Raw genomic sequence first — 15,689 nt, 5'->3', positions numbered from 1 at the left:
TTTTTTTTTTTTTTTTTTTTTTTTTTTTTTTTTTTTAAATAATGTTGGTCTGATGTTGAGTAGAATTTTACAGCCTTGATATTCCAGTAATGAAAAAAATATTACAGTGTGCAAATAAGTAACTGCCACAAAGAACTGCAGTTACTGATTAGTGACCCTATATGTTCAAACATGAAATTTTCCTTGGTGTTTGAATATTTCCTGGAACATACTTACATATACTTATTATTTGTTGCCCTTATTGGACAGCTCAGCTAAATTTCAGTCTGCAGGAAGTTCATAGACAGGCATACAGTAAGCTGTTCACATTTTTTTATTCTACTTTGCCCATGATGTATGGCTTAGCTGGTTACCACAAAGGAACGTCTGGGAGTTGCATAGGCTGTTTTTTAAAGAGTGTTCCTCTTGTCACTGTTATTGACATGAAATGGTGTGTGTTTCAGCACTTAATTGGAGGCTTAATACGTTTTCAGTGTTCAGCACTCTGCAATACTTAGATTACTTTCACTTTGGCCGTGTAGAGGAAAATGGGAACATTGGAGACCACATGTCATTCTTATATCAATAATAGCTGGAAGGTACTGCACTCAGGTCTTAAAATAAAATGATGACACATGAGACCATTTTGTTTTCTCATCATACCATGCCTTGAACTGTCATAAAATCATGTGTTGTATGTGTATGGGAGATGTTGCAAAAACAATGAGGTTCCTGATCCATGCACTCCTCTATTGATCTTTCTGACACTGGAAGCAGGCAAAAAAATAGGATGCCATACTTCACTGAAGTTCCTCTGGAAGATGAATATAAAAAAGCTTGTATCTTTTTCAGCTAAATCCTTCTGGTTTCTTTGTGAAGTTTTAACACTGGATTTCCACTCATGTATGCTTTATGGAAAGGACCGAGATGAAGTCAGAGTGATTGCTCTCCCTGAATGGGATATTCCATGTACAAGTTGAATTTGACCCTTGACATATTTTTGCAAGTCAAACAGAAATCACATTAAAACATATCCTTCTGCAAGGCTGCCCTCTGCATAATGCAATCAATATTGTTTAATTAAAGGATGATACTATTGATTCTAATTAAGCAAAATTGCCTACCTCATTCATTTACAGTTCATATGTGGTCCTAGAGACAAGATGATTTAGTGCTCTTAATACTACTTTCCATATATAGGAGAAACATATTTATTTAAAAAAAACCCCTCGACTCCAGCACCCCTTGCCTCATATGTCATTTTTCTCTTGATGAATGGACAATTTGATGTGTATAAACATTATTTTAAAATAATAAATTATGTAAGTGGGCAATTCAAACGTGCAAACATAAGGTTTCAGAAAATTGAATTTTAAAATGTTGGAATCATTAGATTACTGCAAAAGCTCTGCAGCTATGAATGGCACACTTTAATAAAGCTTGGAGCTAATATTTTTCACTCCAAATAATCTGTCAGGAAATCGTTTCTGTGAGATGTGTGCAAGTGTTGTAGGCTGAGGTGTGCTAAAGAGAAAACCTTATGAGCATATTTATCATTTCATTTGAAGAGAGGAATCGTGGTGATATTGATACAATATGCAGTTTAATATAACCATGGAATGATTATTTATATTCTTTTTTCATGATGGGAACCAACATGTAACCAAAGATTAATGACCTTCAGTTCTCTGAAAAGCTATATTTTAATTCTCATTGGGTGATAATTTAGAGGCCACTATATATGGGAATATTTTTGTGTTAACCCCTAGGATCAGTATGGCCTTAGGATGGCTTGCTAAATCACACTTTTTTATGTTTTCCTTTTTTTCTAGGAAGGGCCATTAGACAGTAATTAGAATATTATTATATAGGCTGAAAAATATATTACCCGAGGGCTCCATGTATGATTTTGCAGAGGAGATATACTATGTATCGAAGAACTGTGAGAGTAATGGATTTGGAAGACATTAAGTATTGAGAAAATTTAAAATGAAATAAAAATAAGCAAAAGCAATGAAAAGCCTGCTGACATTTAATGAAAGCAGCGAGGTTTGTAAGTGTCATCTGGCGTACTTGATTTATTTCTGAGATAGACCTGATCTGATTTATTTTCCTAGTAACACAAGCAGATAGGCTTATAAGAATGGCTGTGTTATCATCTACATGGAAAATTTCAGCAAAGCAAATGTGGAAATTCCCAACAGCGTTTTACTGATACATAATTTGGAGCAACGCAGTTACAGAAGGTGGGCAATGTTGTGACAAATAGTACAGCATAGATTGTTTAGGCAGATACCTGGAGTACTGAGAGCTTGCCAAAAATACTGTTGTCATGCCAGAGGAGATGATATAAATTGTTTTACACAAGCCTGCTTGACTTATCGATTGTTTGAAATAAGCTTTGATCTTATAGCTAATTTTGCTGAGGGGAAAACTAGTAGTCATGCAGTAGTCAATGGAATTCAGATGAATACTTTTCCTGGAGCCCACCATTCAGTAAGGGCATGTGGGTGATTTTACTATTCATGACCCCTTATTTTAAAAGAAAAACAGAGCAATTAAAACCTATATAATGCAGTTTATATATTCCAATGTCTTTGTTGCAAAAATGCAACATCAGATATCATGTGGCTTCTCTTCAAGCCCTAAACCTGCAGGGGTGAATTTTGAAGATAGCTCAAAGACACTGGAAGCACGCCAATATCGTCAAAACTGACCAGTCTATTTATACGGCTGCTCCTGTTCTTTGGAAAGTTGAATGAATAAATTCAAGAGGAAAACAAATTTGTGACTGATAAAGGCTCTTTGGGCCCTCGAGCTGAAAGCAAAACATCCATATCTGTTATCGTTAGCTCTGTTTGAGAGTTCAGGCAGACTCGTGAGGGACTGTCTGCTCACCAGGAGTGATACTAGTCATCTGCAGTGGGTTTAATAGATAAAATAAACCAGGGCTGGTTCAGTGGCACAAGGCAACTCACACCTATATGACTTAACTCTTGTACCTTACAGGGGTGACTTCTTGCATATATTCAAGTGAGTGGGAACTGCCACCAGGTTGGTGTGTGCCATCCCTCACTGATGCCAGCAGTGGTCTGGGAGCACGGACTCTGGCCATGCCTGTGCCAAGAAGCTTGCCAGCAGTTAGCTGGCATGGATGATCACGCACTAGTGCTTGAAGCTGTGTGCTCATCCTTTTTACTTTTTAACATAGGAATAACGAGGGTCATCATAATGTTCTCGCAATTTTGTCTGTTAAATCAGGTAGAAAAGTCTTGATTCTGTCTCCTGTAGCACCTCAGGTAGATTCAAAGCAGATGATATAAAAGTGAAGCCACTGGAGAGATGAAAAACAAGGAGCTATTATCAAGAGATCAAAATAAGGGGTAAGGTACCTTGTTATGTTGCATCATGTATCTGAAAGTTTCTACTTACATATAGTCAAATAGTGTCCCCACATATACATAACTGAGATAGGCCCTCACACAGGCACAGACCAGCACATAAATTAAAGTGCTTGGTACATGAACAGAGATGGAATCCCTGTAGGAAGTGAGAGCACTGGTTTGGAGGAGGCAGTGATGTGCAGTAAACTCGCAGGTATTTGTTTGATGGAAACATTTTGCAGCATAATATGTACCTTATCTCCAATCTGGCCTCTTCTTTGTTTGCTGCCCTTGTGTCTCCTGCATGCTGCAGCCAGCTATCTGATTACAGTGATGAAGAGAGCTGCATGACACTGAATTTCAGTTGTGCATTGATCTTGCTGGGAATTAGTAAAAAAAAAAAAAAAAAAAAAAAAAAAAAAAAAAAAATCAATTGGAGCGTCTTGGTTACCAGCCAAAAAAAATAGGATGTGAGTGGCTCAGAGTTACTGTGTGATGGGTCAGCTTAACAGGTGCTCTGGATAACTGACATGACAGAACATAATGGTTATTGTGGAGAGGCAGTTATAGTATTGACAGGAACACAGAGGCATCTAGAAAAAAAAAGGAAGAAACAGATTGAGACATCCATGGTGATGGCAGAGCCAAGTGATTTTTTAACACTTTCTGAATGAAGGTCACTGAATCTTTGCCACTGGAAGGTTTGTCTGTACAGTGAATAGATACCTAATATGTTTCATTTGATAACCCAGGCCAAGTGCTTTTATGTAACCAGCCTGAGAGAATTAGAGGATAATTTGGGTAGATGAAACAAAATCCTCAGCTGTAAAAATAATAAACAAAGCACCTGGGCTAGGAAAGAACCCATTATATTTCTTATTAATTCAAAACCTTAGAACTCATTATTAAGGTGTAGATTCAATGTATCAAATCATTCTGCAGTTTATAGGTGGGCTTACAGGCTTGGCTTGCCTTGGCATGCGTGAAGAAGAAGGGAAAACTGCCAAGGGCAATTTTATCCTCTATTCCCTGGAAAGCACAGATAATGTGCATGCCTAAAGCTTAATCAGAGAGCCTGAAGGAGATCGGATCTCATCCTTCCTCCCTTGCACAACTGTCTGCTTATGCTGGGGGTAGCAGGCTGCATCATATTCATTCCACCATGTGCCCCATGATGAAGCAGCAAGGAAAATGGACACCTACCCTACACAGGACAACAAAAGGTGTAAGTCAGCAAAACACATCCACCTTCTGTCATGATTCATATATACACATTTGCGCAACTTATACACAACATAATAGAACAACTATTCTATCTCATCCCAAAGGGACTGGGTGTAACTGCCTAAAGGAAAATGTACAGAACTGTGTGCTTGTATTTATGAACTATCTCATTTTCTATACAATCTCCATAAGTACTAGGTGTTTAAATAGCAAAACTGCCTGGGGAATCTGTAGATTTCATCTACACCATGAGTCTAATGAGCACTGTCTATATCTCAGTGTGCCTCTTTTAGGGATAAGATGTAGGTGTACACCATATCTCTGTGAACTCTGGTTTCCCTTTGGAATCACGAATTGCAAGTGCACTGGAATGGAAGACTATTTTTAAGAGAAACTTTTAATTATAGGTGATAGAAGTCAAGATTTGAACTATATGTTTTCAGGTTTTTTAAAGCAGGAACTTTTGTGTTATTACTGAAATACACTGGGCCAAATTGATCTGCTGTATAACTCCCTGATTTCAGCAGAATTACAGCAGGGAGAAAACTGTCTTGTTTTGTCCAGCCAAGTGTTGAATTCCAGCCTGTTATGGTCTTTTTAGTTTGCAACAGGGTGATTTTCTCAGCAGTAGGCAGGAGATTATCTGCTTGGCTTTTCCAGAAACCTCTTTGATTTCCATGTAACAGCTGATGACCCGAGTTATATTTCCAGTCATGTTCCATGTTGGCAATTCTAAGGGCTGTGAAAAAAACCACCCTTTTTTGGTTTGCATGAGATTCAGGGCAGGAACTGAGTGAGATTTACATTTCACAGGGTGCAGTTGAGTTGCTTTATACTCCAGGCTAAGAAACCAATGCTTCCCAGTACTCTCTCATTCCCATTTCCACACGTACTTTGTACAATCATTCTGTTCTCTTTTCCCAGCTCCATATTTTGGGAGCTGCAAAAGCAGGAGGAAAGGTGTTTCCTTTCCCTCAGGTCTATTGGATGGGTGACTGACCCATCTTTTCTAGTGGATTTCAGGGAGGAGTAGGGCCTGTCAGGATATGTCCTTTTATGCTTTTCATCCACTAGATGTCTCTGATGCTGTGTAAAAATTCAGAAAAAAAAAAGGCACTTGGACCCTGGTAAACAAGAAAAACAAAGTTGGAAAATGATCATTGTGGAAGCTGTCTCTTTGTGCCATAGTTCACTGATCTTTTCTCTAATAAATAGTTATCACTTTTAAAGGTCACTCCTTATCTTTATCTCATGATAGTCACATACTCTTTTCCTTGAAGCTGTTAAGTGACTTTGAAAAATTTGTCCTTAGATTTTAGGATCTCTGAGAACCATGATTTTGAATTGATTGCAAAAATCAAGTTCATGAGACTAGGGCAGATTAATCCTTGGTTGAATTAGGTCTATGTAACTTGTGAGTAGGCACCAGAAAACTGGGATGTTTTACTGAGGGAAGAAATGTTAAGTTTAATGGGCTTCCAAATGGGAAGTTATTTGGAATATTTTCCTTTTATTTTGCTTTCTGTCTGTTTTAATAATCCTTGCACATTTGAATAATCTTACTTCAATCTATGGACTAACCTTCTAGTGACAGATCTATGAATTATTTCTGGGGATAAATTTTCTTATTTTTTTTCTGTAACTTCTAGTGCTCACAGATTATAGCATATGAGTACCAGACACTGAGAAAAAGTGTGGTTTCAGCTATGATCTTCATCCACTCTGAAGGAAATGGGAGACTTGGTTACCTGGGATATGGAGAATGCTAAGGTACTCAATGACTTTTTGGCCTCAGACTTCACAGCAAGGGCTCCAGCCACACTGCTCAAATCACAGAAGGCAAAGGCAGGGACTGGGAGAATGAAGAAACACCCACTGCAGGAGAAGATCTGGTTTGAGACTATCTAAGGAACCTGAGCGTGCACAAGCCCAGGGGACCTGATGAGATGCATCTGTGGGTCCTGAGGGAACTGGTAGATGAAGTGACTAAGCCACTATCCAAGAGAAGTTGTGGTGGGGTCTGGTGAAGTTCCCACTGACTGGAAAAGAGGAAACATAACCCCCACTTTTAAAAAGGAAAAAAAGGAATATCTGGGGAGCTACATGCCAGTCAGTCTTACCTCAATTCCTGAAAAGATCATGGAATGGATCCTCCTGGAAACTATGTTAGAGCACATGGAAAATAAGGAGGTGATTGCTGACAACAAACATGGCTTCACTAAGGGCAAATCATGACTGACAAATTTGGTGGCCTTCTATGACGGGGTTACAGTGTTAGTGGATAAGGGAACAGCAACTGACATCACCTACCTGGACTTGTGCAAAGCAATTGGCAATGCCCCGCATGACAACCTTGTCTCTAAATTGGAGAGATGTGGATTTGATGGATGGACCACTCTGTGGATAAGGAATTGACTCAATGATTGCATTCAAAGGGTTGCGATCATCAGCTTGATGTCTAAGAAGAGAACAGTGGCGAGTGGCACTGCTCAAGGGTTAATATTGAGGCTGGTGCTATTTATCTTCTTTGTTGGAGACAAGGATGGTACGATTGAGTTTGCTCAATTGAACAAGTTTGTGGACTAGACCAAGCTGTGTGGTATGGTTGAGATGCTGGAGGGAGGGGATGTGCTACCCAGGTGGTTCTTGACAGGCTTGAGAAGTGGGCCTGTGCAAACCTCATGAAGTTCAACAAGGCCAAGTGCAAGGTCCTGCACAGGGGCTTAGGATATCCCAAGCACAAATACAGGCTGGGCAATGAGTGGATTGAGAGCAGCCCTGCGAAGAAGGACTTGGGGGTATTAGTGGATGAAAAACTGACAGAGCCAGTAATGTGTGCTCACAGCCCGGAAAGCCAACCGTGTCCTGGGCTGCACCAAGGGAAGTGTGGCCAGCAGGTCGAGGGAGGTGATCCTCCCCCTCTACTCTGTTCTCATGAGACCCCACCTGGAGCACTGTGTTCAGCTCTGGGGGCCTCACTGTAAGAAGGACATGGACCTGTTTGAGCAGGTCCAAAGGAGGCAGCAAAGATGATCAGGGGGCTGGAGCATCTCCCCTGTGAGGACAGGCTGAGAGAGTTGGGGGTGTTCAGCCTGGAGAAAAGGAGGCACTGGGGAGACTGTACAGCGGCCTTCCAGTACTTAAAGAGGCTACAGAAAAGATGGAGAGGGACTCTTTATTGGGTACTGTAGTGATAGGATGAGGGGTAATGTTTTTAAGCCGAAAGAGTGCAAATTCAGATTAGCTATAAAGAAGAAATTCTTTACCGTGAGTGTGGTAAGACACTGGCACAGGTTGCCCAGAGAAGTGGTGGCTGCTCCCTCCCTAGCAGTGCTGAAGACCAGGTTGGACGGGGCTTTGAGCAACCTGGGCTAGTGAATCCTGTGGCAGAAGGGTTGGAACTAGATGATCTTCACGATTCCTTCTAGCCCAAACCATTCTATGATCAATAGTAAGCATGTGCATGACATTTTATACAGCATTTTCCAAACTAACACTTCTGTTGCATTTGACTTCCATTAGCAATATATGTGTTCCAGTGATATTTTCAAAATGCTGATCAGAACAAAAGTACATAACCCAAGCCTGTTATTCACTCAAGCCTCAACAAGACTCAACACTGACATGACAGGCTGATATCAACATTTCTTCCTGTCTTTTACATAATTTACTGGGTACAGTTCTTCCTCTCCCTAGAAGTACATAGGCCTCCTTTGCTACAGGGGATGTTTACACTGATACTTTCCATCACCCAGTTATTTATACATTTTTAAACCTCTATAGTTCAACATTTTTCTCTATGTTTTTTTTCCTTGGTTCTCCTTTTCTGTTTCCTGAGCTACAGCATGGCTCTCGTAGCCAGCATTCCTTTTCTCCTGTTATTAATTGTTGGGATGTCTGTGTTTTTTATTTCTCTCTACTTACATTTATACAAATTAAGTGTAATGGAGGTTCTCTTTGCAGAGGTACTTGGGACCACTTCCTGCCATTTTGATCTGAGTATACTTGTGTCCTTATATTTCATGCTGAATCACAGCTTGGGAAACATAATGCATCACAAAAACATTTTGAATTTCAGCAAGCAAATGTAAAAATATAGCTCTTTATGGGTTTTGGCAGAAATGATAGGCTACACAGATACTTCCAATGTTGAAAAGAGGCAATACTATAGGAAATGTCTGGTTGTAAGCAGAATAGATGTCTATTTTTTATGCCTGGCTACTTCTCTTTGAAACAGAGCCAAATTTGGTAGGCCTGGATAACAGAGGATTGAATCTCTTGAACTGAGAGAATGTAGATATTGACTTGAGTTAGCTGCAGATGTATAGGTGTCTAGTGTAAAAGGATATGTTGGTAGGTAGATATGATGCAGGACCTACATAAGAGCTCTGTCCTGGAGTGGCAACTAGTGGCAGACAGGATACTCTAAAGCATCTCAAATGATATTGGACTGTGTGAGCAACCAAGTCCAGCCCCAAACACCCAAATTGAGCACTGGAGGCAGGATTAACCTCACTCAAATTTAGCCATGTAAAGGTGGAAGTCTACTCCAAGCTAATAATTCATATAGAGTTGGGTCAGCTGCCCAAATACAAAGTGTTTTCTGCAATTTGAGATGATCTAAAATATTCCACCTTGTCTCTCTCTACTGTGCCAGAAGAATACCTGTAGATCCTGCACCATACCTGGCAGTCCCTTATGGATGTTTTAGATTATCTAGGGTTTCTGAAATGGGATGAAATACTCATGTGTGGGCAACTGAGTATCTTAAGTTTCCTTTGTAGACATGAGAGAAAAAAAGATAAAGTGAGCTCCAGAGAGCTATCCATCTCATTTTAAGGAAGGTTTCTGGGATGGTAGAACAAATTGTTCCATAAAGCTACCTCTGATTCTCCAGTGATAAAGTATACATAAATGTTTTATAATAGGTACCTAACTTTTTTAGAATCTAGGTGTAGCAAAATAGCCTGGTATCTCTGGAACAAAAAAATCATCCATTAAATATTTCTTGGTAGGCACCTGTTGCATATTTTGGCTGTGATGCTGATACTTCCAGTCTAAATCCCAGCTTTGGTTTTACCAATGGATCAATTACTATACCCTCCAAGTGATCTTCTTTTCCAATATATAGATAAACCACAAAGCTAAGTAAAATGTGCCTTGGAGCATAGCCAAAGGGGAGAGGTGAGTACATTCAATGGGCAAGTAAGAATGTCAGCATCTTAGAAACCCCACATTACATGGGATAAATTGAAGCCAAAAGGGCATAGCTTAAAGATTCAGGGTGAGTACCTTGGAAATGGCTTACCAAGTGATGTCTCCCGGCCCAGCAGAACTCTGGGTAAATCCTGTGTGGGGAGAAGTCAAAGTTTCTCCAGTATGTGATTTCCATATAGTCAGAGAATTTTGGCTAAGTACTGGTATGCTTTTAGCTGCACAAGAAATGACAATAGTATAGCCAATTTGAACAAAGCAAATATAAGTCAAGATAGCAAGATCCTTGGTCTCCCTTGTCTTCAAGGCAAACTTATCACAAGATGGTAAAATGGACAACTGGGAAATATAATGACAGCTAGCTCTTTTATGAATCAGTATTACCAAATGAGATCAAAGTTCTTTAACAGCAGGAGTAAGAACAGTTGTCCTATTCTCCTGTCTACAGATAGCTAAAATGAAGCCTGGAGTTCAAAGCCATGGAAAAGGCTGAAGACGAGGCAGCCTGCACTATGCTGCTGCTGCTGACGAGGCTACCCTGCCTCCTATGATAATTGTTGTGTGATGATGTTAATGCCAACCATCATTTAATAGTATGTTTTCTCCTTATTTAGATGGTGTTTTCAGTCAAATGACAGAGATGAACAATGATCATTCAGAGACCCTGAGCAAGTTTTTCATTGCAATTCTTGTTCTGGTTTACAAACAAGTTCCTATAAGTACATGTAAGCATTTTTTTTTTTTTTTTTTCTGATTAATGTCAAGCATGAGATCAGATTTCTTGGCTTTTCTTTTAATTTAAAGAGAGTGCAATGAGCTAGAAAAGCAGCATGTATCAGAAGAAGCAGATGCAATGGATTCAATCCTATGAACACAATTTTCTAAACATCTGCTATGACTGTAAAGTACTAAAACCAAAAGACAAAGACATTAATGGCTCAGTACACTCAAGAATATGGTTTAGAATCTATATAAAAGTTGTGCCAAACTTTCACAAAATAAGAGTCACCCACTGCAACAGACCTAAGCCAGGTGTTGTTTCTCCACCAAAGATCTGTGGGAAAAGCTGAAGCAGGGCATAAAAATAGCTTCACTTTTTGGCTGTGTGTGCATACCTGTAGAAGACATTATTTTTAATTACACTTCTGTAGAGGTAGTGCAGGATGGGGTTTTAAGCAAGAAACTACAGGACATAAAGCTACATGACTTGGGACTACCTGGGTTTCAGCATCCAAACACTTGCGTGGAGAGTGAGGAGTTATATCCAATACGTTACTCCATTGTCTGCGCTGAAAAAGTAACTAGGGGAAGTGTGCGGAGCCATTGGAAAGTCAGGTTATTTCTCTGTGACTTAGCACCGTTTACATGAGCTGATTTTGCCACCCGAAGGCACATGTGTGCTTCATTCAAATGATGTACTTCAGAGTTGAACTGCTTAGCAAGAAGTCATTTGAAATGGTAGGGAAATACCCCTTCTGTGTATTTTTCCCTATATCCTGTGTGGGGCTTGGCATATCACTTGTCTTTGGCATGTGTTCAGATAAAGAACTGAATTCCTCAATCTAAACTGTCAGACAAGGAGGATGGCAGCCCTGCTCTGTTGTTAATTATGTGCAAGACAACTTTCCCAGGCCCACTCCAGTCTCTGTATGTGTTTCTGGTTAGCTATGAAGACCTCTCTAATCACCATTTGTCCATAATAGATTATAACAAAGGAAGAACAACACTACAGGGAGATGAAAGATGCAGGAAAGACTGTGCCTGGGATCATATTAAGTGGCTTTGGGTTGCAAATGTATATGAAGAAAATGGAGGGAGAGACTGGTGACTGCAAAATAGGTTATTGTCCTCTAGATTTTAATAAAAAACAGTAACCTTCCTGTAATTTTTTGACCATATAATGTAATATTCCCTTATACACTCCTTACAAAACAGTAGAAATATTACCATTCTTCATTAATCTCAGTACAGATTTGGGAGTAATTTCTGTCTGCTGATGTCACTGAACAATTTTATAGTGGTTCCTTTTACCAGATGTAGACATATATTTGAGCTAGTTGTCTTGGTTTCCTTTGCACTCAGTGTAGAATAATTGCAAATTATAGAGTGTGATTAATTTTGTCCTAAACACAATCAGATGGATCTGACTGGCTCCACTTCTTCCCAGTGACTATAACAGGAGTTAGTTTGAGGTGACTGGCTCACATGTTCATGACTGAGTTACAAATATCTAAGGATAGGTGAGAAGACTACACTTTTTCTGTCAATCACTATGGACACTTTAGTAACAGTTTACTTCTTAAAAAATCCTCCAATTTATATTTAGTACGGTTAATGAAAAGGAACTGAAATGTCCCCTGGAAGACTGAGTACTGGTGATTTACAGATAATCCTTCTTAACTGGGAAAATGGCCATATTCCATTTTCTAAGAGAAAGACAAATAACTAAATCATATTTGCTGATCGTGTCAAAATCAAATATAAATGGCTTAATATACAGAAACTAGAAATTGTTTATTGTGTGCTTTCCCTCTGTTTTTTCTTGTGCAGAGGGCTACTTGATGCACCTTCCCTTCTCCATTTTGGCTGAGATCTGTAGTCTGTACTTCTTGCCAGCTTAATTCCGTAGTTAGGAGTGACTTCGACATAGTATAGAGCGCCATGCATTTATCCGTAGTACAAACCATATTTAAAAATTATTCTTGTACATTCCTCCAAAGCTGACAAACTGCAGAGAAAATCCTGATGTTTAGATATAAAACTCAGAAGAAGACAAGTAATTTTCATGATTTCTGATGAGGAAGAGGGTTTGGGTTTTTCCTCCTCAAAAAGAAGAGTGCTAGAGGCAAACCAGCATTTGTTCATTTAATCAAAATGTACTTTTGCTTTAAAAGTTCATTCATTTTTATAAAAATATTTTCACACCGGTGCTCATTTCTACTTCTTAAAGACACTTGTGGAGGTTTGAACTCAGCTGGCAGACAGATGCCTCCCTCTCACCCCTGCATTAAGATAGGGGAGAGATAAAAGAAGAGAATTTGTGGGTTGAGCAAAAAGAAAGCATTTACTAAATATAAAAAGAGAACAGGAGTAACAATAGTGAGTTCAAAAATAAAACGGGTAAAATGCAACAGTGGCTGACCGAACGCAGTGACCACCCCCCACAGCAACTATACTGTCCAACAGCAGATGAAGTGAGAGCCACCCCCCAACCTGGGCATGACATCACATGGTGTGAAATACTCCAATGAAAATTAACTCCATCCTGGTGGAAACCAGGACAGTCTCCACCCCTTATTCCATAACATTGATGTTATGCTCAGGTTTCCAATTTTTTTTTTTTTTTTTTTTTTTTTTTTCAGGTCTCACAGATATCATTCCCTTAGTCCATGGGCCATCCTTCCACAATGTTTGCTGAGTTCATTTGGTCCATAACTTTGGGTTCCATCTATTATGACAGTCTATAAGGCTGAGGAATGAGGTGGAGTTGGCTCAGTCGGTGGAGCAGGAGGCTTTGGATGTGGCACGGGAATGTTGCAAGGTACTAAATGCAATAACAGGGCTATCTGACAGTCCACTTCATTGGCTATTCTCACGTAAAATCAAATCTCCCTGAGGTACACATTAGACTTCTCTATCCTTCTGCATCACCCACCAAGTGCACCCAGGTCCTTGGGCAAAAGTAATCCCGCGCATGAGTTTACCTTTAACCAATGCAGGAGTAACCCAGACGGCCTTCCCCAACATATCCCTAATGCGCACTACAGGGGCTTTATCCCCATCTACAGTATGTAGGAGGTTCGATTGAGCAGGACCAGCTTGCTTGGCAGATCCTCTGGTATTGACTAACCAGGTGGCTTTTGATAAACACACATCCCAGTGTTTGAAAGTTCCACCACCCATTGCTCTCAGTGTAGTTTTCAGCAATCCCTTGTATCACTCAATTTTTCAAAGGCTGGTGCATGGTAGGGAATGTGATATATTCACTCAATGCCATGTTCTTTGGCCCAGGTGTCTATGAGGTTGTTTCAGAAACATGTCCCATTATCTGACTCAATTCCTTCTGGCGTGTCATGCCAGGCAGGCCATGCCACCATAAGACTTTCTTCTCAAGGTCTGAAATGGTGTTCTAGGCGGTGCCATGGGGCACTACATGAGTTTCCAACCACCCAGTGGCTGCTTCTACCATTGTAAGCACATAGTGTTTGCTTTGCCGAGTTTGTGGGAGCGTGATATAATCAATCTGCCAGGCCTCCCCATATTTATACTTTGACCATTGTCCTCCATACCAAATGGGTTTTAGCTGTTTGGCTTGCTTGGTCATAGCATATGTCTCACATTCATGGATTACCTGTGCAATAGCATCCATGGTTAAATCCACCCCTCGGTCATTAGTGTCGTCCCTGTGCCATCCCTGAGCAACGCTGAGACTCCTGAGGAGAAGTAGCTAATGTCTGGGGAGCTCCTAGTCCCAGCCCAGAACGCTGGGCAAGCAGAGCACTAGCATCTGCTTGAAAGGGAGAACTTTCTTGTTTTGTCTAATCAAAGCTGGAAGTGAGATGGGCTGGATGGCAGGCAAACGATTCCTCATGGCCATTTTGCTTTAGTCATGATTCACCTCAATGCACGGGCGGTGCAGGCTGGTGCTGGCCTTGCCTGGTGTCCAAGGACAACGAGCGTGAGTATCCCGCCTTGTCACAGAGCGGCACTCACCACCACTGAGGAGGGTCTGCCTGCAGGCCGAGGCAGGACCTCTTGCTCTGCAGGTTGTCCTGGATGGTAAATACTGGCTCTGGGGCTGTCCCTACATCTGGCCCTGACTTTCTGATGAGGCCACTTGTGGTCAAGTAGCTCAGAAGTGACGTGAGGGTCGGCCTGCTCCCTACTGCTGAGGAATCCTGGTGGGAAGGGGAAAGTTATTTATGGCAGTAGTGTCCTCTCTCCCCTCCTCCCTGTGGCATTGTTTTATTGGTTGATGTGGCAGGGGTTGGAAGGAGACATTTTGGTGCCAAAAGGGCCAAAATAACAGGGAAGGTGTTCTGCTGGCGACAATTTTTTAAGTACCTTCCTTCCCGTGCTCCTTCTTTTCATGTTTCTTAGCCGGCGTGAGAGCAGTTGTGGCGGGGACCCTCCCTTCCATCCTTCCTCGTCCTTGGCTGGGGCTCAGCCTCACCTGGGGCTCAGGGGAAGGAGCAGGGCAGCCTGTGTCTGCCTGCCGCCTGTCTCTGCCCTGCGCCAGCCGCACAGCAGTTGTGCAAGGGGGTTGTGACAAGCAGCAGGGGAGGCTCTGCCCGTGCCGCTGTCTCTCGAGGTCGTGCTGGGGCTGTGCTTGCTCCGGGTGCCCCCACTGAGCAGGGCCATGCCTTCCCCTTGCCTGCCAGCCTGTGGCACGCCGCTCGGCCGCAGCTCTGCAGAACCTCAGCCCTGATTCTGGGTCGTATCGTCGGGCCCCGCACTGGGCACCAAAATCTGTGGAAGTTTGAAAGCAGGCAGCATCCAGATGCCACATGGCTGGACCTTTACCTCCCCCTCCCCACGGTAAAATAGGGGAGGGACAAAAGAAGAGAATTTGTGGGTCGAATAAAAATAAAGAATTTACTAAATATAACAAGAGAACAAAAGTAACAATAGTGAGTTCAAAAAGAAAACGGGTATGCATCAGTGGCTGACCGAGCGCAGCGACTGGCCCACCAGGAACAATACTGCCAGAGGAACAGACACCCCCAACCTGGGCATGGCACCGCATGGTATGGAATACTCCAATGAAAATTAACTTCATCCTGGACAAAAGCAGGACAACACTGTAAGTGTCTCAGGGCCTTGCTTTCCCCACGAAAATGTTTGTCAAGCTGCAGTGCTGTATGCCAAAGGACTTTTTCTCAGGACCAG

At 41.4% G+C, this 15,689-nt stretch overlaps 1 long non-coding RNA gene across 1 annotated transcript; it reads right to left on the bottom strand.

Annotated features, from left to right (window-relative positions):
- Positions 1-1,656: 1,656 nt before the first annotated feature.
- LOC113485396 lies at positions 1,657-13,590 on the bottom strand. The gene is made up of 3 exons (XR_003399412.1): positions 13,424-13,590; positions 12,368-12,372; positions 1,657-1,667 (listed from the first exon to the last, which is right to left on the bottom strand). It is a non-coding gene; the product is annotated as an uncharacterized LOC113485396 (long non-coding RNA).
- Positions 13,591-15,689: the final 2,099 nt, after the last annotated feature.

The sequence above is a fragment of the Athene cunicularia genome (genome assembly GCF_003259725.1).
Source record: "Athene cunicularia isolate RWA chromosome 1 unlocalized genomic scaffold, athCun1 chr1_part1, whole genome shotgun sequence".
Taxonomy (NCBI): Eukaryota; Metazoa; Chordata; class Aves; order Strigiformes; family Strigidae; genus Athene; species Athene cunicularia.
The sequence above is the reverse complement of the archived record's forward strand: the minus strand, read 5'-3'. Positions and strand labels throughout refer to the sequence as shown.